The sequence below is a fragment of the Mesoplodon mirus genome, assembly GCF_964341445.2.
Source record: "Mesoplodon mirus genome assembly, chromosome: 4".
Taxonomy (NCBI): Eukaryota; Metazoa; Chordata; class Mammalia; order Artiodactyla; family Ziphiidae; genus Mesoplodon; species Mesoplodon mirus.
This window is the reverse complement of record NC_138979.1, coordinates 82,756,528-82,780,733: the sequence shown is the minus strand read 5'-3', so window position 1 is coordinate 82,780,733 and position 24,206 is coordinate 82,756,528. Positions and strand designations below refer to the sequence as shown.

The following is a 24,206-nucleotide window of genomic DNA, read 5'->3' as shown; positions in this document are numbered from 1 at the left end:
CTGTGAGGAAAAATAAGAATACAAAGATTATGTACATGGCTGTTCATCACAGCAGTGCTTACAACAGGAGGAAGGGAGGGAAGGAGGGAAAGAAAAGAAATACCACCTAAATATTCAAATAAGAAGGTAATGAGGGGGACTTCCCTGGTGGCGTAATGGTTAAGAATCTGCCTGCCAATGCAGGGGACACGGGTTCGCGCCCTGGTCTGGGAAGATCCTTCATGCCGCAGAGCAACTAAGCCCGTGCGCCACAACTACTGAGCCTGCGCTCTAGAGCCCGCGAGCCACAACTACTGAAGCCCGCGTGCCTAGAGCCCGTGCTCCACAACAAGAGAAGCCACGGCAATGAGAAGCCTGCGCACCGCAATGAAGAGTAGCCACAACTTGAGCCCGCTTGCCACAACTAGAGAAAGCCCACGCGCAGCAACGGAGACCCAATGCAGCCAAAAATAAATAAATTAAAATAAATAAATTTTAAAAAAGAAGGTAATGAGGGAATTCCCTGGAGGTACAGTGGTTAGGGCTCCGGGCTTTCACTGCCAAGGGCGCAGGTTGAACACCTGGTTGAGGAACTAAGATCCCGAAAGTTGCGCAGCATGCCCAAAAAATAAAAATAAAAAATTTTTTTAAATTTGAAAAGGTAATGAGTGATCTAAGGATAAATCTAAATCCATACAATGAAATACTATATAGCCATTAAAATGATCACACAGGTTACTTGATATCGTGTAAAAGTATAGTCATGAAATTTGTTTTATAACCTGTTTATATTCAAGACCATATAAAATATGATCACATATGGTACATATAAATGCACACATACACTCTAAAATATGATCACATATGGTATATATAAATGCACACATACACTCCCTCTACAAATTTAGTCTGGAAAGAAGAACACCAGTTGCACCACGAAAATTTTCCAGGTAGTGTCATTTATTCATATGTGTACTTTTTGTTTATGTCTAATTCCTGAATTTCTGGAGGGACTGTACATTACTGTTGTTAATAAAAATAAAACAAAAAATATCTCTCATGAATCATGAAAACTCTCTGATGACTTCTAGAATAGATGATTATACAGCAGAAAATTAACTATAAAAATAAATTTACTGGCAAAGTCAAAGTTACACAAAGTTCTGCCAAAATCACAGCTCACAGTGGATGTTCCTTTCACATAATTACTTATTTCAACTCTTCCTGGAAATGTTCTTGATGTATAAAGAGCTTCGGTCCTAGAGTCAGAGACTCGTATTCAAGTCCCAACTCTGCCACATGCTGTGAGACCCTGAGCAAGTTATCTAGCCTCTCCAAGCCTCAGTCTCCTTAACCATGAAGTATGTATAACAGACCCCACCCCTTAAGAGTTGTGGGGATTAAAATGAAATAAAGGTGTACAGAACACATAGAAGTAAGCTTGGCACATGGAAAGCAGTAATAAATGACTGCAGTTGTTACTATTATTATTGTTGCTATCACAGGAAACAAAATCATGAGCACTTTAAGGGCAGTGACCATGTCTTATTTTTGTTCAGCCCTGGATCCCCGGCACCTAGTAGTGGCCTTAAATGTTTGCTGATTAAGTATACAATTAATTAATTACCTCCTTGCACCTCAATCTCCTTCTCTGGCAAAATCATAAAATCACCTTGCAGAGGTGAGAACTGATTAAACATAAGATACCTAGTTCAACAGAGGCTCTCAATAAATGACAGCTGTATTAAGGAACATGGCCCTGTAGATTTCAACAGGCATGAAGGCTGAAGGGAGAGAATAGATGTAATTTTTTTCTCTGAGTTTCCTTTAGTATTTGGGTCCTGAAATATCTCACAGTTAAACCATTGCTTTTATTTAGACTCAGGAAAGAAAATTCTCCATTACAGGCACACATCCTAGAGAGCTAACTATTAAAGTGGTAATCTTTAGACAGCCACAGCACTTTTGGCAAAGCAACTCAAACAGTACTTTACCACAGAGCAGGGAAAAAGTGTGGTATTTCAGAGAATTCATGAGCTTAGGACATAATGTATACAAATACGGGCTATGAAAAACAGTGAATCAATTGTTCTTGGGGCTTCAAATGAAAGCTTTTAAGATGATGATTTGAATTAAGAAGCATGAGAAAAATCAACACTATTTTTACATACATCGCTAAATGAATTCTTAAGGAAGTACTAAATTTATGAAGGTATTCAATTACTTGAAAAGTATTTCCTTCACAACAATCAAAATAAATAGGAATACATTTTAAGAGGAAAAATAGATTCTCAAAAGAAAAAAGAATCATTAAATTCTATGGCGGGGGGTGAAAACTACTGACATGAAACCAATCATAATTTTGTCTAAATCATAACATTCTTGTACTAGTATTTAAGAGAAAGTCATCCAAACAAGAAAAAAAAATAAGCCTAACGTAAGAGCGAACTCAAAAACTGCAAAGCTCAGTAACTTGTGCAGCTCTGTTTAATTTTCCATGTCTAATTTGACAGAAACCTCAGATTTCATAAAGTGCTTAATAGAAGGTTTATGGTCCTATTTCTGTAATGATTCTATTGAAAGGAAAAAAAGGCTACTCAGCACTCATTTGCTTTGAGTTAAAGTTGTCTGTTCCATATCCTGGAAACACATCATGCCATGATTTACAGAGACATTTCATGGTTTACAGTATTAAACACTGGAGTAAAAATACCATTTAAAATTCACTATTAAGAAAATAACAGTCTGGTAGTAACTTTCAAAACAACTATAATAAACATATTAAAGTGCAACGGGTAAATTTTATTCTATATGGATTATATCACAATACAACTGTTATTTAAAAAATTATGTTGCAGAGAATAGCAAAATCTCACTAATTCTCCAGAATCTGAGTAATGGGTATATAGGGATCAATTCTACTGTTGTATTTCGAATATGTTTTAATATTACATTTTTTTAAAATAAGGCAGGCAAGCCACACTTACGGCCATATGTGAGCCACACCAGTATGTCAGTGATGAAGCTGCTGAAAAGGTTAAAATATAAAGTAATAGAGACCTACACTGCCCAAGCACAAAAACCAGGGAAGAGCTGAACAAATTTTACTGCCAGACTTGGTCAACAATGGCCAATCTTCCATTTAACATGGTGCCTTCTCTTCCCCAAAAAGGGATGATTTAACTCACCAAAATCAAACTACAATTGATGCTGGGAGAAAAAAATTAAATTCTGTTCATTTATTCTCAAAAAATAGATTTTATTAACATTAATCAGATGCATATATATTATTTATATACAGTTGTATCACAAATTCATTCATCAAGCAATCCAAATATTTCCTGAGTAGGAACTAACTGCTATGTGCCATGCACAATACCACATGCTGGGAATACAGCAATGAACAAAGCAGATAAAATCTGTTCTCCAGGACCTTATAATCTAGGAGGAAATAGAGACATGTGGGTTTACTTTGTCCCTAGCTAGTCAGTGAGCAATGTGACAAATGAATCCTATTGAATTAACTGGGAGAGGGGAAACGAATAGTGGGTAAAGACAACATGGAAAAATTAAAAAGTAACTGAAAATAGTATAACCCAAGATACCTAACCTAAATAGGAAAAACAATCATTTATCCTAGTTGCTGGCACAGTGTCTCAGAAAAATCCATTTATTTCTGTAGCTTATGATGCTGCTATAACCAATTACATGTTTCCAGAACTTCTATCTTGTCTAATTTATATAAAACTTGGCCCAAAGAAGTCTTTTTCAAAAAAGTAAATATGTTACCTATAGACATCCTCGAAAATAAAACGGTGCCTTTAAACATTTAACTAAGTTAATCTCAATTATTCTAAGTTCACATAATGTATTATTATTCAAGGTTCAGCTGTATAACAAACATTCCTTCCAAGTTACCAAAAACCTTGGTAAAATATAGAATGAAAAACTTAAACCTGGGTGTATTTAATGTTACAAAAAGGTTCAAAAGCCAATTCATCTCACTTGTTTTCAGATTTTCACAAGTGAAGGAAAAGGGCAGTGGAAAAAAAGAGAAAGATATGAAAAACAACACAATTTGATAGAGGAAAAAATTCAGGGCCATTCCTACCTGGCCCCATAAAAAGAACAGATTCCCATTCATAATAAAAATGTTATTAAATATACATGCCAAGCTCTCAGACTCCTTTCTGCCATCACATAGTAAGGTTTCTCTGGCAAGGTCACCTAGGCAACGATTCATGAACAGATTCCTCTGAATGACAGGGCTATAAGCAATGATGAAAAGGAACTTGCATGTCCTGTCTTAGGAAATTACCCAGACACAATATTTATCAAAGGGTTCTACTTATTGTTCTGTATTAGGGGAAAAAAGATGTTTAAAGAACAGCAATGTGGTTGGCAATAACAGTTAGAAAATAAATTAATTATTCCAACCAAAGTAGGAAGGAAGAAGTCACTGCAACTTTGAAGAATCTTCACTGATGTGAAAATATCCTCCGTTCCATTTTATATCCTCCTCCAGCCACCCCTCTAAGGACCCAATGAAAGGTGAGTTTAACACATTATTTCACAGAACAGAAGTACTCAAGGGCAGAAGGAGAGCAGTAACCTGCTCAAGGTCACACACCTACTTAGGTGACAGAAACACAGCTGAACTGAGACTACTGTCTCCTTCCAAATCTTTTTCCAGCTACACAACCTTGCCAAGTAAAAGCCATTTTACTGGGGGGAGAGGAGATGGAGTCAGGTGACAAGTGAGGAAACTAGCAAAGTATTCAGTTACAGAGTTATTATCTCCTAAGCCAGGAGTGAAAAAGAAAATATTTTTCCCAGAAATTAGCATGTATAACGACTCTGTTCACTTGCCAAAGTCTCTGTGCCAATCACTTCCCGTCCGTCAAAACCCCACAGAAATTAAGGACCATTCACGTTTAGTTTAAGGAACTACAGAAAAGAAAGTTGCAATACAGTCCACTGAATCATCCAAGTCTTTGAACCCCATGTCTTTCAGTCCACATAATTCCATTCCCTTGCATTAAGCACAAGATGTGTACACCCAAAAAACACACCTGCTGTGAGCTAAGCTGGGCACAAAGCTAGGGGACTGAGTAGAGATGTTTAATGTTGCACGGTTCCTACCTACATTTTTCTTACTGAAGAAGTACTCCTTATGCCCTTAACGTTTCAGTACTGATAAAATGAACCTAAAAAACTGGTTTTTCAACTTCCAATATAGGTTAAACATGAACTAATTAACTGTTTGTAAAACACTCTAAAGATGTGAAAAAGTACATAAATGTTAATTATTAATGTTGATCCACAAAGCCCCTGCATCTGAAGTAAAATACAATTCTTCCGGCAAGTTTCTGCTACTTTCAAGGCACGAACATGGAAGCCCAGCATGTTTTTAGGAATTCTAGGAAAACTTTAAAGGCAGACCACAATGATTTCGGTTTACAAGAACAAGCTGGAATTTTAAGCTGTCTATGTTGGATATAATTATATCAGAGTGAATAAAAAGTGTGACTTATGGCATATATAATAAAACTAGAGTAGGTTTACAGTCACAGAGTCCTGGATGAAAATTATAGTCCATTAACCTGAGAAAGGCAAAGTAAAATCTCTGAACCATACTTTTCTCATCTAAAAAGCCAGGAGGATAATACCAGTCTTTCAGGATTATTGTAAAGAATTGAGAAAATGTAAATGAACACACAATACACAGGTAGGCACCCAGTAAAAGTTTCTTCTTCCCTTTAGTGACTTCACTTTTTAGAAAACACCTTTTGGGAAATGGCCTGATCTTGAGCAAAAGATCTCTCTAGAGTGAAAAAGTCCTTTAAATACCCACTGTCTTATGCTCTAAGCATACAGCGCCCTTTTAGCAGGAGGGCCCAGGCAAAAGCTTTGGTCATTCCTGTCCACTGACCCATATGCATCCTTAATCCTCAAACAGAGAAAGCACCTCAGCCAGACCCCCAAGGTTTCATGTGACCAAATGAACAATTAGAACTCTTACTTCTCAAACATCTCATTGCCACGTTTTCCCCCTAAATAACGCCCACACTCCAAGGCCACATCCACAGTTCCTTTGTATTCTGTGCACAAGGTATCCAAGAGGCAAAAAACCACTTTCTTCTAGATTATAAAAGGTAACAGAAATGATTCCCACGTAATGCCACAATGGATCTCTCTTCTCCGACTCCAGAAACACAATGACTTTAAACAGGGCAAAACTCAACTGGCAACACCAGGTAGATGGATTAATTGACAGACACCATTTCAAATTATACTAAGTGTGTTTTCAGAAATGACTCATAAATTACAGAAAATGTCAAATCTGCAAAAACTCCCTGTCACCTTTGGCAGTTATCACCTGGGTAAAGGAATACTTCTTAAAATCTACATTAGCGCTTCCCTGGTGGCGCAGTGGTTGAGAGTCCGCCTGCCGATGCAGGAGACACGGGTTCGTGCCCTGGTCCGGGAAGATCCCACATGCCGTGGAGCGGCTGGGCCCGTGAGCCATGGCCGCTGAGCCTGCGCGTCCGGAGCCTGTGCTCCGCAGCGGGAGAGGCCACAACAGTGAGAGGCCCGTGTAACGCAAAAAAAAAAAAAAAAATTAAAAAAAAATTAAAATCTAAGTTAGTGCGGATAGTTATAATTCAGATTTAGAAAAAAAAAAAAAGTCATGCTCGATTCAATTTATCTGAAGTGATCTGCCCACCACAATGCAAATGCAACATAACATCCCCTTTGAACAAAGTGGTGTCACAACCAGCCTGGTGGGGAGAACATGTGCTAACAATTTTCCCAGGAGCTATTGTGGACTCATATCAAAACCACCCATACTCTTTCCCCCGATTCCCCCCTGTGATCAAGGGCTCAAATTTTCAAGACAACAGACCATAGTCAAAGACCCATCTGTAGTGTTAGCAACCACATACAAATGAAACTCATCAGCCCAGAGGCTCACCAACTGAGTAGATGCTACAAAGGTATTAACTCTCTTTATTTAAAAAAGAAAAAGAAATTAAAGAAAAATATATACATTGCGAAGTATTTAGAAGATCAAAAGACACTCTACCATCATCTCACTCCTCAAACAAAACTACAGTTAACACTTTGCAACAGCCTCCTCCCAAACTATCTTGTGTACTGTGTGTACACTACATGTAATGACACCCCTGAATCACATTTGAAGATCACTGATATAGAGACTGAAAATGTACAACAGTTTTCACTGGTGTTACTTTTATCGTGCTCAGAGGAGAAAAGTTTTCAGCAGCTTTGGAATCCTAACTAACACTGACACAAGGTGCTGTTTTTGGTCACTACCATCTTGCTTCTTTTATATCTAGCCCTTAGTCATACCCAGTTGTTGTCATTGCTGTTGTTTTTTACCACCGTCATTATTATTACTAGCTGCCACGCCATGCTGCCCTACTATGTGCCAAGAGCTTTAGATATCCCTAATTCCCACAATAACCCCCACCCTCCCTTCTCAAGCTACAATTCTCTACTTTGTAAATCCAGCCCAGCCTTCAGCCCTCAACTCCAGGTCTGCACCTCCAAATGCTTACTGGTATCTTCACTTAAAAGTCTCACAGATCTCAAACTTATCATGTCCACAAGTGAAACCAACTTCTTCTTCACCGCAAAACCGCTTCACTTCTTCCACTCAGGAAACCACACCACCATTCACCCAGCTGTCCATAACACCTAGGAATCATCCTTGCTTGCCTTCTTTGCTCAACACCTTTTCCCAATCCATAAGTAATCCTATCAGTTCTATCTTCACAGGAACATAGATTCCAACCTTCTCAGACTTTCACTGCCACACCCTAACCCAAGCCACCATGTTCTCTAGACTGGACTAGTGTAAAACTCTTAACTAGTCTCTCTGTTTCCACCTCCTGCTCCCCACACTCAGAGTGAAACTTGCAAAACCTTAATCAGCTCTTGTCATTCCTTGCTCACATCCTTCAGCTGCTTCCCATCTTACTTACAAGCCTATTTGACCAAGTCTCTATGTACACACACATTATCTCCTATTATTCCCTTTCTTGCCCCATCCTTAGCCTCCCTGTTCATACTCCCACCTCAAGTTCTTTGCCCTTGATGCTCCTTTGACTTGGAACATCCAGAGACCTTCAGGTGGTTTGCTCTCTTCACTTCCTTCAGGTCTCTCTCAAATCTCATCTCCACAGAAAGGTATTGTTTGACCTCCCCAATTTTTGCTAATAATCTTCATATTCTTCCTACAATTATCAAATCCAGACCTCACCAAAGTTGTTTTTTACCTGTTTGTGTTCTGCTTCTCTCGCTAAAATGTCAGCCCTTTGACGGCAGCAACTACGTTTTATTTGTCACTGAACTCTCATCACCTAGAACAGTGCCTGATGTACAGAAAGCACCCAAATATGTGTTGAATAACAAACAACCCTACAAGGTATGTCACATGCCCATTTTACAAATGAGAAAACTGACTTTCAGAGACAAAAAATTTACCTAAAGCCACACAGCAAATAAGTCACGAAATGCATATGAAAGAGCCAATACTCTACCGACTGACACACTTCATCCTGTGCCATAAAAGGGAATTATAAATACAGGCTAAGAAACAAAAATGTAAAAGAAAACATTTCTATAAGAAAATATCAGATCACAGTGATCTTTCTCTTTCTGCTCATCACTAGAGCATTTCACATCTTTGATTAATCTCATGTATGTACTATGTACATAGCTCTTCAACTAGAAAATATCTACTTTTTCTGTATTACCTACAGAGTAAGGGCTAGCTACAGGCAGCAGACATTTAACAAACATTTCTTTGATATTTACACCCACAAAGACTTGAAGATTCCTATAACGAGACTTTGAGCACCATCAATAAAATATACTCTTCCAAGGGATTTCAGTTTCCAACCATGATGGAGTAACTGGATCTAGACTTATCCTGCCACACACCCCACCCACCAACAACCAGAAAAACTGACAAAATATACGAGGCAACATCTTTTAGCTACTGGACAACCAGCAGCACAGGACTACAAAGGGAAGAGATGAGGTGAACCCCACAAGTGCACCAGCTTTCTCAGTCTGGAGTCACATGCTGGACCATCTGCAATGAGGAGCCCAAGCAGACCATGGTGGTTTTCTCAAGCTCAGAAGTCAAAGAGTATGAGAAGGCTCAGGAACCTAAAAACTGCAGAGTACTAGAAAGGAGGGAGTTGCATGAAGAAGGATCTCCATAAATCAGCACAGAGGCCTGCTTGAGTCTAGTACTGAATAATAAGCCATGTGTGCATATTGTAAAATAATCTACAAAGGTAGGCAAAGAATGACCCAAGAACTATATGCTACATTACCCCAGAGTTCACACAGGGCTGGCAGACATTCATATTCTGACCACCCAGAGCAGAGAACATCTCATTCTTCAATGGACACTACAGAGGCTTCAGGCCTTAGTAATGGGGTAAAACAAGCCTTAAGAGTAAAAGGACAAGAGTTAGGGTTGGTCTATCTTAGACCAATCAACAGCAATCAACAACTTAAAATTCACCATTTCTAGGATCCAACAAGAAATTACAAGAAGATGTGACCCAAGACGGAGGGAAAAAAAAATCAGCCCATAGAAAGAAATAATGGAATTAATGAACAAGAACTTTAACAACTATTATATGAGTATTATACATATGACCAAGAATTATTATTTAATGAACATAGACAAATGGAAGAAATAAAAAAGAGTCAGTAGCAGACTGAATCCAAGAATATATAAAAATACATCATGATGGGGACTTCCCTGGTGGTCCAGTGGGTAAGACTCCGCACTCCCAGTGCAGGGGGTCTGGGCTCGATCCTTGGCTGGGGAACTAGATCCAACATGCATGCCACAACTAAGAAGCCCACATGCTGCAACTAAGACCTGGCGCAGCCAAAATAAATAAATAAATAAATAATAAAGAGGTTTTTTAAAAAATACATCATGACCAACTGAGGATTATCAAAGGAATACAAAGCTAGTTCAACATTCAAAAATCAGTGCAATTCACTATATCTACAAAGTAAAGAAGAAAAAAACGTATGATCATCTCAATACATGCAGAAGCCTGTGACAACATTCAGTATCCATTCATGACAAAAACTCTCAGCAAACTAGAAACAGAACTTTCTCAACTTGATAAAAGACATCTTTACTACTACAAAAACAAACAAACAAACTATAAAGAATATCATGTTAATGGTGAAACACAAATGTTTTCCCCCTAACATCAGGAAAAGATGTCCACTTTCAAAACTCCTCGTCAACATCATACTGGGGGTCCTAGCCAGTTCAATAAAGCAAGAAAAAGAAATAAAAAACATACAGACTACAAAGGAAGACATCAAACTTCCTGTATTGGCCAATGACATTACTGTCTATAAAGAACATCCCAAGTGAGTTTAGCAAGGTTTTAAGAAACCAGGTCAGCATACAAAATACAATCCTATTTCTACATACTAGCAATGGACAACTGGAAATTGAAATTTTAAAAGCATCATTTACAAGAGCACCAGAAAGCATGAAATACATACTAATGTTACAAAATATGTGCGAGGTCCATTTATTAAAAACTACAAAACACTAATAAAAACGTCAAAAAAGGTCTAAGTAAACAAATATAACATGTTCATGGCTCAATATCATTAAGCTGTCAATTCTCCCCTAAGTAATTTACAGATTCAATGCAATGCCAATCAAAAATCTCAGCAAGATTTTTTATATATATCAACAAGCTGATTCTAAAATGTACCTGAGGGAATTCCCTGGTGGTCCAGGGGTTAGGACTCTGTGCTTTCACTGTCGAGAGCCTGGGTTCTACCCCTGATCAGGGAACTAGGATCCCACAAGCCACGCGATGTGGCCAAAAAATAAACAGATACAAATTAAGTAATTAATTTAAAAATTAAAATAAATAAAATGTCCTTGGAAAGGCAAAGCAACTATAATGCTCAAAAACAATTCTGAAAAATAACACAGAGAACTCATACTACCTGATTTCAAGATTTAGTATAAAGCTACAGTAATCAACAGTGTGGTAATGGAAAAATGAAAGACACAGATCAATGGAACAGAATACAGAATCCAGAAACAGACCCACACATACATTACCAACTGGCTTTCAGCAAAGGTACAAAGGTAATTCAATAGAGAAAGATGTCTTTTCACAAAACACTGCTGGAACAACTAAACACCCATATGCAAAAAAATAAATCTCAATCCACACTTTGCATCATTAGAAAAAAAAAACTCAAAGTGATTCATAAACCTAAATGTAAAATTCTGAATTATAGCAGAGGGCAGACAGCAGAAGAACTACAATCCTGCAGCCTGTGGAACAAAAACCACATTCACAAAAGATAGACAAGATGAAAAGGCAGACAGCTATGTACCAGATGAAGACACAAGATAAAACCCCAGAAAAACAACTAAATGAAATCGAGATAGACAAACTACAGAAAAAGAATTCAGAATAATGATACTGAAGATGACACAAGACCTCAGAAAAAGAATGGAGGCAAAGATCAAAAAGATGCAAGAATAACAAAGACCTAGAAGAATTAAAGAACAAACACCTACAAGAATTAAAGAACAAACAGAGATGAACAATACAATAACTGAAATGAAAAATACACTAGAAGGAACAAATAGCAGAATAACTGAGGCAGAAGAACAGATAAGTGACCTGCAAGACAGAATGGTGGAATTCACTGCTGCAGAACAGAATAAAGAGAAAAGAATGAAGAGAAATGAAGACAGCCTAAGAGACCTCTGGGACAACATTAAATGCACCAACATTAGCATTATAGGGGACCCAGAACGAGGAGACAGAGAGAAAGGACCCGAGAAAATATTTAAAGAGATTATAGTCAAAAACTTCCCTAACACGGGAAAGGAAATAGCCACCCAACACCAGGAAGCACAGAGAGTCCCAGGCAGGATAAACACAAGGAGAAACATGCCGAGGCACACAGAAATCAAACTGACAAAAATTAAAGACAAAGAAAAATTATTGAAAGCAACAAGGGAAAAATGACAAATAAAATACAAGGGAACTCCCATAAGGTTAACAGCTGATTTCTCAGCAGAAACTCTACAAGCCAGAAGGGAGTGGCATGATATATTTAAAGTGATGAAAGTGAAGAACCTACAACCAAGATTACTCTGTCTGGCAAGGATCGCATTCAGATTCGACGTAGAAATCAAAAGCTTTACAGACAAGCAGAAGCTAAGAGAATTTAGCACCACCAAACCAGCTCTACAACAAATGCTAAAGGAACTTTTCTAAGAGGAAAACATGAGAAAAAAAGGACCTACAAAAACAAACCCATAACAATTAAGAAAATGGTAATAGGAACATACATATTGACAATTACCTTAAACGTGAATGGATTAAATGCTCCAAGCAAAAGACACAGGCTCACTGAATGGATACAAAAACAAGACCCATATTTATGCTGTCTATAAAAGACCCACTTCAGACCTAGGGACACATTCAGACTGAAAGTGAGGGGATGGAAAAAGATATTCCATGCAAATGGAAATCAAAAGAAAGCTGGAGTAGCAATACTCACATCAGATAAAATAGACTTTAAAATAAAGAACGTTACAGGAAACAAGGAAGGATACTACATAATGATCAAGGGATCAATCCAAGAAGAGATAGCAATTATAAATATATACACACCCAACATAGGAGCACCTCAATATGTAAGGCAACTACTAACAGCTATAAAAGAGGAAATCGACAGTAACACAACAATAGTGGGGGACTTTTAACACCTCACTTACACCAATGGACAGATCATCCAAACAGAAAATGAATAAGGAAACACAAGCTTTAAATGACACAACAGACCAGATAGATTTAATTGATATTTATAGGACATTCCATCCAAAAACAGCAGATTACACTTTCTTCTCAAGTGTGCACAGAACATTCTCCAGGATAGATCACATCTTGGGTCACAAATCAGTAAATTTAAGAAAACTGAAATCATATCAGACATCTTTTCTGACCACAACACTATGAGATTAGAAATCAATTACAGGGGAAAAAAATGTAAAAAACACAAACACATGGAGGTTAAACAATACAGTGCTAAATAACCAAGGGATCACTGAAAAAATCAAAGAGGAAATCAAAAAATACCTAGAGACAAATGACAATGAAAACATGATGATCCAAAACCTATGGGATGCAGCAAAAGCAGTTCTAAGAGGGAAGTTTATAGCTATACAAGCCTACCTCAAGAAACAAGAAAAATCTCAAATAAACAATCTAACCTTACACCTAAAGGAACTACAGAAAGAAGAACCAACAAAACCCAAAGTTCATAGAAGGAAAGAAATCATAAAGATCAGAGCAGAAATAAATGAAATAGGAACAAAGATCAATAAAACTAAAAGCTGGTTCTTTGAGAAGATAAAATTGATAAACCATTAGCCAGACTCATCAAGAAAAAGAGAAAGAGGACTCAAATCAATAAAATTAAAAATGAAAAAGGAGAAGTTACAACAGACACCACAGAAATACAAAGCATCCTAAGAGACTACTACAAGCAACTCTATGCCAATAAAATGGACAACCTGGAAGAAATGGACAAATTCTGAGAAATGTATAACCTTCCAAGACTGAACCAGGAAGAAATAGAAAGTATGAACAGACCAATCACAATCACTGAAATTGAAACTGTGATTTAAAATCTTCCAACAAACAAAAGTCCAGGACCAGATGGCTTCACAGCTGAATTCTATCAAACATTTAGAGAAGAGCTAACACCCATCCTTCTCACTCTTCCAAAACATTGCAGAGGAAGGAACATTCCCAAACTCATTCTATGAGGCCACCATCACCCTGATACCAAAACCAGACAAAGGTACTACGGAAAAAGAAAATTACAGACCAGTATCACTGATGAATATAGATGCAAAATTCCTTAACAAAATACTAGCAAACAGAATCCAACAACACATTAAAAGGATCATACACCATGATCAAGTGGGATTTATCCCAGGGATGCAAGGATTCTTCAATATATGCAAATCAATCAATGTGATACACCATATTAACAAACTGAAGAATAAAAACCATATGATCATCTCAATAGATGCAGAAAAAGCTTTTGACAAAATTCAACACCCATTTATGATAAAAACTCTCCAGAAAGTGGGCACAGAGGGAACCTACCTCAACATAATAAAGGCCATATACAATAAACCCACAGCAAACATCATTCTCAATGGTGAAAAACTTGAAGGCATTTCCTCTAAGATCAGGAACAAGACAAGGATGTCCACTCTCGGCACTATTATTCAACATAGTTTTGGAAGTCCTAGCCACGGCAATCAGAGAAGAAAAACAAACAAAAGGAATACAAATTGGAAAAGAAATAAAACTTAAAAAAAAAAACTCTGAATTATAAGAATTCTAGGAGAAAATACAGGGGCAAGTCTTTGCACTCTCAGATGGGGCAATAATAAGAAAGCAAACAACTCTAATTCAAAAAGTTTAAAACTCCAATTCAAAAAGATACATGCACCCCAATGTTCACAGCAGCACTATTTACCAAAGCCAAGAAATGGAAATAACCCAAGTGCCCAATACACACACAATGGAATATTATTCTTTTTTTTATAAATTTTAATCAACTATAAAAAGATATTTGGAGGACAAATAGGGAAAGTTGAATATGCACTGAATAATTCTATAGAATTGTTCATTTTTTTTTTTTCTTTTTTTTTTTTTTTTTTTTTTTTTTTGCGGTATGCGGGCCTCTCACCGCTGTGGCCCCTCCCGCTGCGGAGCACAGGCTCCGGACGCACAGGCCCAGCGGCCATGGCTCACGGGCCCAGCCGCTCCGCGGCATATGGGATCCTCCCAGACCGGGGCACGAACCCGTATCCCCTGCATCGGCAGGCGGACTCTCAACCACTGCGCCACCAGGGAGGCCCAGAATTGTTCATTTTTTTAGGTGTTATTATATTTGGTTATGTAGAACAAGGATTAGCAAACTTTTTCTCTAGAAAGTGAGATAGTAAATACTTTCTGCTTTGTGGACCACAGGGTGTCTGGTAACTGTTCTGTCAGTGTAGCACCAAAGCAGTCACAGACAATATGTAAACAAAGGAGCACTGCTGTGTCCCAACAAAACTTTATTTATTAAAAAACAAATGTTCATTGCAGCTCTATTTACAATAGCCAGGTCATGGAAGCAACCTAAATGTCCATTGACAGATGAATGGATAAAGAAGATGTGGCACATATATACAATGGAATATTACTCAGCCATTAAAAAGAAACGAAATTGAGTTATTTGTAGTGAGGTGGATGGACCTAGAGTCTGTCATACAGAGTGAAGTAAGTCAGAAAGAGAAAAACAAATACCATATGCTAACACATATATATGGAATCTAAAAAAAAGATGGTTCTGAAGAACCTAGGGGCAGGACAGGAATAAAGACACAGATGTGGAGAATGGACTTGAGGACACGGGGAGGGGGAATGGTAAGCTGGGACGAAGTGAGAGAGTGGCATGGACATATATACACTACCAAATGTAAAATAGCTAGCTAGTGGGAAGCAGTCACGTAGCACAGGGAGATCAGCTCAGTGCTTTGTGACCACCTAGAGGGGTGGGATAGGGAGAGTGGGAGAGAGATGCAAGAGGAAGGAGATATGGGGATATATGTATATGTACAGTTGATTCACTTTGCTATAAAGCAAAAAAAAAAAAAGGCAGTAGGCCAGATTGGCCTGAGGGCCATAGTTTGTAGACAAAACTCTAGTGACAGAGAGCAGAGTAGTGGTTGGTTGCCCATAGCAAGGTAGGCAGCAGAGTGAGGGCTGAAGGCAGAAGTGTCTGGAAAGCAGCACAAGGGAACCTTCTGGAGTGACGGAAACATTCTATACCTTGATTGTGTTGCTGAGTTACATGCATGGATACATTTGTCAAAACTCATCAAACTCCATATAGTTAAAATGGGTGCATTTTATCATATAAACAATAACTCAGTAAACCTGATTTGTTTAAAAATGTACTTTTTTCAGGTGACAGCATCAATGATGTAAAAAGCATGCCCTTTGGAGCCAGAATAATCTGAGTTCAAGTGTTAGCACTAAAAATTTAACAACTTTGTGACCATTGTCAAATCACTTTTGAGGGTGTTTCCTCCACTTAAAACGGGTTAATAATTCCTGCTTCATAGGTTGGTTTCAAAAATGAAATAAATGTATGTAAGACACATAGTATAACATCTGGCACATAAGAGGCACACTCCCTGATTAGTTTTTAATAATTTAAGAAGATGAGTCAGTAAAGATCAGACAACTACACTAGCTTCTTCTTCTTTTTTTTTTTTTGCAGTACGCGGGCCTCTCACTGTCGTGGCCTCTCCCGTTGCAGAGCACAGGCTCCGCACGTGCGGACTCAGCGGCCATGGCTCACGGGCCTAGCCGCTCCGCGGCATGTGGGATCTTCCCAGACCGGGGCACGAGCCCGTGTCCCCTGCATCGGCAGGAGGACTCTCAACCACTGCGCCACCAGGGAAGCCCTACACTAGCTTCTTTTGTACTCTTCTGGAACATTCTGACATTCTTTGTTCACTGTTTACTGTGGTTTCACCTGACTTCAAGCACTGGCATCCAATGTCAGTTCCTGTGATTTCAGAGTAACTTGGGTCTCACAGCAAGCACTGAGTTTAGAAAAATACTCCATGAAAAATATGTTATAAAAGGAAATCTGAGAAGAGCCAAAAGTAAGAAGTATCCATTTTCCCAAGTAAGGAGAATGGCAATAGAAATGGTATAATATTTATAAAGAAAAACCAATAAACTTAGTTGGATGTTTTCTCTTTTTATAGACTAGGATTTGAATTTTATCCAAACCAGTAGCCAACCAGCAAAACTACAAAATGACAAAGCATCTGTATACTGCTTTATCTCGAGCGTTTCTCACAACAGTAGTGGTAGTAGGTAGGATGACAATATCAAATTTGTGCTTATTTTATAAGTAAGGATACTAAGTCTGAGACAGTTGAAGTGGCCTGCTCAAGGACACACTGCCAATAATTGGCGAAGTTCGGATGTGAAGTCAGCCATGTGGCCCCATATCATATGCCTTCAGTAGACATCACCATCAGAGAGTTATCTTGGGTTTGTGAAACTCTACATAACTCCTAGGTGCTGTTCTCTTGCTTGACATCTTTGGCTGTCTAAAAGACTAATTCATTACAGTGTGACATACTTAATTCCTAACCATTCAGGAATAACTAGGCTTTTGAGGTGGTGAAGACTATTTTTGTGGCCGAATATGGGCTTAAGATAGGATCATTAAGTGAAAATTCAAAAGGACTGATTTCTGGGACTTCCCTGTTGGTCCAGCAGGTAAGACTCTGCACTCCCAATGCAGGGGGCCCAGGCTCGATCCCTGGTTGAGGAACTAGATCCCATGTACATGCCACAACTAGAGTCCACATGCCGCAACTAAGACCCGACACAGCCAAAATAAATAATAAATAAATATCAAAAGGACTGATTTCTAATAGAAGAGCCTACAGAGTGACATAAATGGTAAATCCCTCACATCATCTCCTTCTCCCCATCCCAATACCCACATCACACACACTGATATCCACACCTTCCCCACGCTCTGAACACAGCTCTGAAGAGGTAAAAAAGGAAAACACACCATTGTCCCACACAAGTATTCGTAACTATCACAGTATCTCAGTATCAGGTCTACTGGTCCATTCTCTGAGCAAGGACTGACAAAAATGGGTTATCTACCCATCTTCTACTTATATGTCCCAATCAACCGAGAGGTGGACCACAAGACCATAAATGTGAAGACATATGAATGAAACAAACTTCCTTCCACGAACAGCTTCCTCCTCTCCCCCCACTTACAGTGGGGTAAGACAGCCCGACAGTGACTCGGGAGCACTGCTTCCAAATGGATGCCTGTCCCCGTCAGTAATAACCAAGTTTATTCAAGCACACTTCAATGTTAACTTTAAAAGAGGGGATTATCAAAAGTCCAAGTGTGTTCATCTAGCTTTGTCAACTTTGTTTTTTTCCTCAATCTGTGAGCCTGGTCAAATATAATTTTTAAAGGTTTACTATAATCCTTCATGGTTAACTTTTTGCCCTTATTTTATAAGAAAACAAATGGAAAGATGAGATTCAATATATAGAAATGTCCATGACAGGTTAATATTTCTAGAATGTATTTATTCCACTTGGTATTCTGAATATTCTAAACAAAGCTGGTATAACTGATTTAAATCACTGTTTCCTTCCGCAAATGTGTTATCTTGAAGGGAAGTAAATGATTTGCTCAAGTCTCTGAATTGTACTACTGCTATATTAACCCACAGTCCAGTCCCATCTTAATCAAGTTTGAGAAACGTAGTCATAATCCATGCCTGTTATTTTTCAAAATTAAGGTAAAATAAGGAAGAAAAGCTGGAACTAAATAACTCAGATATCCTATTACAAATGTTGAAAACAACCCATCTCTAACGATTTCCTAAACACTATAAATGCATAGAGTTCTATCCTACAGAGACACTCTGCAAAGCCCACTCACAGACTAAGAGCTGACTGAGAAGATAAAACTGCTGTTTTCTATTAACATTCAGTTCAACCCGCACCTTTAAAAAACTGCATTTAAGACTCTCAATTCTCAGAAGTATTCCCCCTTTACGAAACAGCTAAACCACTGTTCTCAGAAGCATCAGACTTCTAAAAATGCTTTCTTAACTCATACAAAAATTATCCAAATTATTGTCATTACAGCTACCAGGTAACAGGCACCTACTTAATGTTTGGCACACTATGAAGTACGTCACATAGTTTCATTTATTGCTAAGAATGCTGTAAAGTATGTTACTATACCTTACACAGTAGGAAACTGAAGCTCTGAGGGGATAAGTGACCTGCTCAAGGCTACCCAACTAGTCAATGGAAGGGTGGGGATTTGAACTCAAATTTACCTAATTCCAAAAAATGTACATTCTTCTAAACTGTGCTACCTCCCCATTTCACAACAGAGGTATGAACAGGCAGAGGAGTGAATGGATTTGTCCAGCAGTCTTAATCATTTCACCAAGGGAGAAATTTTCTCGATTAGAACCACTTTCTGAAATCCATAGCGCACTATTTAAACCTCAATTCTTTTCAAGAAGTAATTAACAGGTTAAAAAGAAAGGTTAGAAATCCTTATAAAGTACACTAAATTTCATCACAGATCTGCAAGTGAGCTGTCATGTTTAACAAGTCCCCAGAGTTAGTGGTTCTCTGGGTACCACACTAGGGTGAAGTACCAAGCACTTCACCCAATTCAAATGCATCCTGAGCACCTGAGCTGTGTTAAGACTCCTTCCTGGCACAGAGGCACAAAGCTAAGACCCATCACAGCCCTCAGGGAGTTAACAGGCTAGAAGAGGAGTCCATTTATACTACATATGCAGTTACTATTAGGCAAAAAAAATGAAATGTGAGAAATCCTAAAACAAAAGTATGTATAACATGCTATCAGAGAGGGAAAGCAACTGGCCTATTTGTCACATGTCCTAAGTAGTGTTTGTTTACATTTTGTCTCTCCCTGACAACGCCTTCCAACCTCTGTCACCGTCCCTCCCCACAACCTCCCCACACACAGGTACACACAGTACACACAGCCACACAACCAGGAAGGAAAGCCCTAAGAGCAAGGATTACGATTCCTAAAAGTGACCTTGTTGTTGTACTTTAAAAATACAAGCTTATGCCATCAGGACATTTTTCTTTAGCTTTGTCAGGTGAAGTAAGTTGCTTTTTCAAAGCAAAATTAGGCCAACCTAACGAGGAAAACCCGGGCAACACTTCACATTACTCACTTAGCATGAGAAACCAATCAACGCATATTGACCCACACCGGATTTCTCAAATTTTTCTTGTTAATTTAGCAGATGGCAAAGGGATATACAACTGATAGGAACACATTCTGGTCATTTTGTCCCACCACGCAATTTTACAGACATTTAGGCTTGTTCCACCGGGGGGATTTAAACAGAATAATTCTCACATCATAAGGCAAATGAACTGAATTCAGCAGAACCGATGCACCCAAAGCTGGACAAGGCTTGTACTTCTTGCAGTCTGCAAATCCCCTAGAGACCACGAAAGCCTACAGGACTGTAACAATGATTTATCTCAGCTGATCACAACTCCTTTACAAACTTGCAAAAAATGATCTTTCCAAAACTGCCAGCATTTATCCTGATCTGGGCAATCCAACGGTTTAAAAAAATAAAGTTAATTATGAAAATAAAACTGGGAGGGTGGGGAGGGCTGTTGAATAAGAAAAAAAGGCACACTGCTTTTTCCTTTGGTTCTATATGCCTGGGGCAACAAACTCTCAAAATAACTTCACTGAGGAGTGTAAAAGCTAAGACGAACACCAAAATATTGCTCAATCCAACTTACACTGTTAACTCCTGAGTTCACAGTAAGATCTAGAAACTTAAATGTGACGGAATCATTTTGCTGTAAGAACTAGTTCAAAAAAACAAACAAAAAGCCAATCCTTTTTTCTGATAGAAAAACTCTTGAGGATTTCCCCCACATTTATTTTAAAATCTTAAAATACGGGTTAACTTTGGGGGGAAAGGGGGGGAAGGGAGAGGGGTTCAATAAGCCATATTTATCCAAAAAAAGTTTGGTTTGGTCTCAAAGTATGGCTGCATTTGAACTCGACAGAGCTGAGCCCGTGGCACAGTCCCAAAGCGGATCCCCTCGGGCTGCACGTCTCCGATCCGCGCGGGTGCCCCAGCCGCGCCCCCGGGAACAGGCGCCGAGAGCGCCCCCCTAAGGCGGGTAAGGCCCGGCGTGTTTACCGCTCGCGCCGGTCCCCGAGAGCCGCTCCCTCGCGGCCGCAGCACTTGTTCGCCGACTCCCGGACGGGAGGGACCCGTGGAGCAGCCGCAGCTCCCGGGGGCTACCGCGGCCCCCGCTCCCATAGAAGCCGACCGGGCAAGGCCGGGGGTCCAGGCACCTGAGGGGGCATGGCGGCCGTGCCCCCCACTCCGGGAGTGGAGGCGGCCCCGAAGTTGGGCTGCGGGAGCGGCAAGGCGCGCCGCGGCCCCGGGGCAGACAATGCGTGAAGGGGGCCGCGGAGGGAGGCGGGGGCCGCAGAGCCCGGGGGCGCTCCCGCGCCGCCCATTCATCCCCGCCCGCGCGCCCCCGCCCAGCCCCCGCAGCCCCGGACCCCCGCTCCGGCCCCCGCCCGGAGGACCGGCCGCAGGGGGAGGGCCCCGCGCTCCCCACCCGCGACCTCTCCTCAAATCACAAAACTTCCCCCAACTCCGCCAACTAAGTTGCGCTCTCACCGTGAGGCGCCCGGGGCTCCCCCGCGGGCCGAGCCGGAGCAGCTCCGCACCTTCGCCGCGGAGAAAGACAATAGGCGGCCGTTCGTCCGGCGGCAGAGGCGGCGGTGGTGGCAACGGCTTGAAACTGCGGCGGCAGAGGCGAGGAGCGGGCGCGGCGAACTCGGCGGAGCCTAGGAGCTTTACCTCGGCGGCTCCAGCTCCCGGCTGGCCCTCCTCACAGCCCCCACCAGCCCGCGCATGCGCCACAAGCTACTCGGGGATGGGCGGGGCACCCGGGGAGGGCTGTAACGCCTACGAGCTCTCCTGTGAGTAAGCGCGGAGCCGGGGGCCGCGAGCCGGGGTTGCACAGCAGAGCTGCCCATCAAGCTCCGTGAGACCAATAGAAAGACACCTGGGCGGTCCCCTCGGGTTGCTAAGGAAGGCTGAGGTTGACCGCAGCTACAGCGCTGCGGCAAAGTGATCAAAGTCGGGTGGCTGGTAGAGGTGCCGACTGAAATGCTCACCCACCCTCTCCTCTGCGCCCTGACTCCGGAAGCCGCCCTTCCTCTGTGTAAGGGTGCTTACCTGAGCTGTAGCACTTAACGTAACACATACTGAAATGATTTACTCTTCTGTTTCCCTCCACTTGAAATCAGAAAGTGGGGTCTTTTCTGTGTCCAGTGCCTGAGAGAGTCGTTGCTAGGTATTCAACAAGTGTTTTAGTTGGATGGATGGATGGATGGATCTATGGTGGCATCAGGATTGTGACAGGGCGTTCCATAAACTTTTGGCTTCTCGATCCGCGCAAAATCAGACAATCTGCAAGTTGCATGGACCTGAGGAATCACCTGGTGGCTTTTGAAAAGCAAAATGTGGTCTGTTAATACACTAATAAATTCATTTTGATAGTTGTGCGTTTATTTTAATGTGTATTGGGGGAAAATGTCTTTCACATCAAAAGACTATATCATTGATGTTATTTCTTAGATAAGCTGTAAAAAATGAATCTACTTTAAAAATTTACATTATATATAAAGTATACATGTACTTATACTTCACATAAGTTCAAAAACGTGCAAATTGATAGTAATCGAAGTAAGAACAGTGGTTACTTAGAGGGAGAAGCATTATTGGCTGGGAAGGAGAAGGGCAGGTGCTGGGCAAGTTCTGTATTTTATCTGGATGGTAAATAACAAAGGTATAGAGTTATGTGAAAATTCATCCAGTGTACAATTAAGATTAGTGCACTTTACACAGGTTACACATGTATTTTATATCAATTTAGAATACTTATATAGGATATGGTCCCCAAAAATGTGAAGATGCAAAGACTATCTTTTGGGAAACCTGATCCAGCCAAGCTCCCTACCAGTGACTGACTGACTACCTGAGAGGGGCTACTGTGAATACTTACTGCCTGCATCAGGCACTTTCATTGTTGTTTGGCTCTAAATCTTAGAAGTGCTTCTAGCCTTGAGCAGAAACTTGCTTCCCTTTAAGTGAACCTGATTCTCACATATGTTTTCTTATTTCAGCCTCACAGAATGGAAAACCAAGGCCAAACATTTCCAGTGCTTCATGTGAAATTATTTCCCAATCACCTTATTATTCCCTCCTCCATACTCACTCTAATCTGTCCTGTCAGTATTTGAAAGGTGGCCCAGAGAGAAGAGACTCCTAGATCTTAGTCCTAACTCTGTCCCAAAGAAGCCCACCCTGAGCAGGTCAGCCCTTCTCAAAGAACTTCAGTCTCCTGTAAAGCAAGAGGACTAACCTAGAAAATCTCTTGGACCCTAACACGTGAAAACCCCATGGTCTCCTTCTGGAGCAAACAGCAGCAGATACTACCATGTTGTCTTTCAAGTGACTGCTGCCAACAACATTCCCTGCTCCCAGCCTCAGCAGGATGTATACCTTCCCAGTGAGTTGCAGAAAAGGTCGAGAGTCCAGCGTTTTTCAAAGTTTACCATGCCTACAAATCACCTGGGACATTTTGTTAAATGTGGATTCCGACTCAGTAGATCTGGGGTGGGATCTGGGATTCTGCACTTCTAACAGACTCCCAGATGATTCTGATGCTGCTGGTATGGGACCCTGCTTTGAGGGGCAAGGGTCTACTCTACATTCCCCAGACGGCTAAATCCTCTGTCTTCTTGGGAAGTCCTAAGTAGTTATCTACACTGTTGGCACATTCTCATCATCCAGGCACCAGCTCTAATGTCCCTCGTCAGAGAAAACATCTATCTAAAATAACTCTCTCTCACCTAGTCCCTCTCATTCATATTACTCAAACCCATTCTCAGCATTTATTCCTGTCTGAAGTTATCTTATTTGCGTGTGGTTATGGGCTCTCTCCCCCACTGTAATGTAAGTTCCCTAAAGTCTGTTTTGTTTACCCCTCTCTCTCCTACACCTAACAGAGTCCCAGTGGAAACAGTAGGCACTCAGAAGTTTCGCATGAATGAATTTGTACAGAAGGAGCTACTGTGAGGTGCCCTCAAACTGACAGTCCCTGATACTAAAGACTTGTTCTTCCAAGGGACACCAAATGTCTCTATTCAGTGTGCCCCATTTCACCAGAAAGAGATTTGGCGTTTAATAATTCTCTCACTTTTCCTGAGTAAGTTTTCAAGCCAGGAAAGATACCAGGGCCTTATCAAGCAGCAGTAGGGTTTTGTATCTCTCAACTATCACTAACCTGTCTCTCCAGTCAACTTACTGTTCTCCAATTGATTTACATAGGTTATAATACCTATAACTCTAACAAGAATAAACCCCATTTTACAGAGTCCCTGGAAATTACCAAAGCAAGGAAAAAACAAAATCAACA

At 40.3% G+C, this 24,206-nt stretch overlaps 1 protein-coding gene across 8 annotated transcripts in view; it reads right to left on the bottom strand.

Annotated features, from left to right (window-relative positions):
* The window catches only part of AKAP13 (A-kinase anchoring protein 13), a 369,334-nt gene extending 347,718 nt beyond the window's left edge, over positions 1-21,616 (bottom strand). For all 8 annotated transcript variants that reach the window (XM_082618886.1, XM_082618888.1, XM_082618887.1 and 5 more), the window contains exon 1: positions 21,398-21,616. The gene's annotated coding sequence lies outside the window, so the exon portion shown is untranslated. The remainder of the gene's footprint in view (positions 1-21,397) is intronic.
* Positions 21,617-24,206: the final 2,590 nt, after the last annotated feature.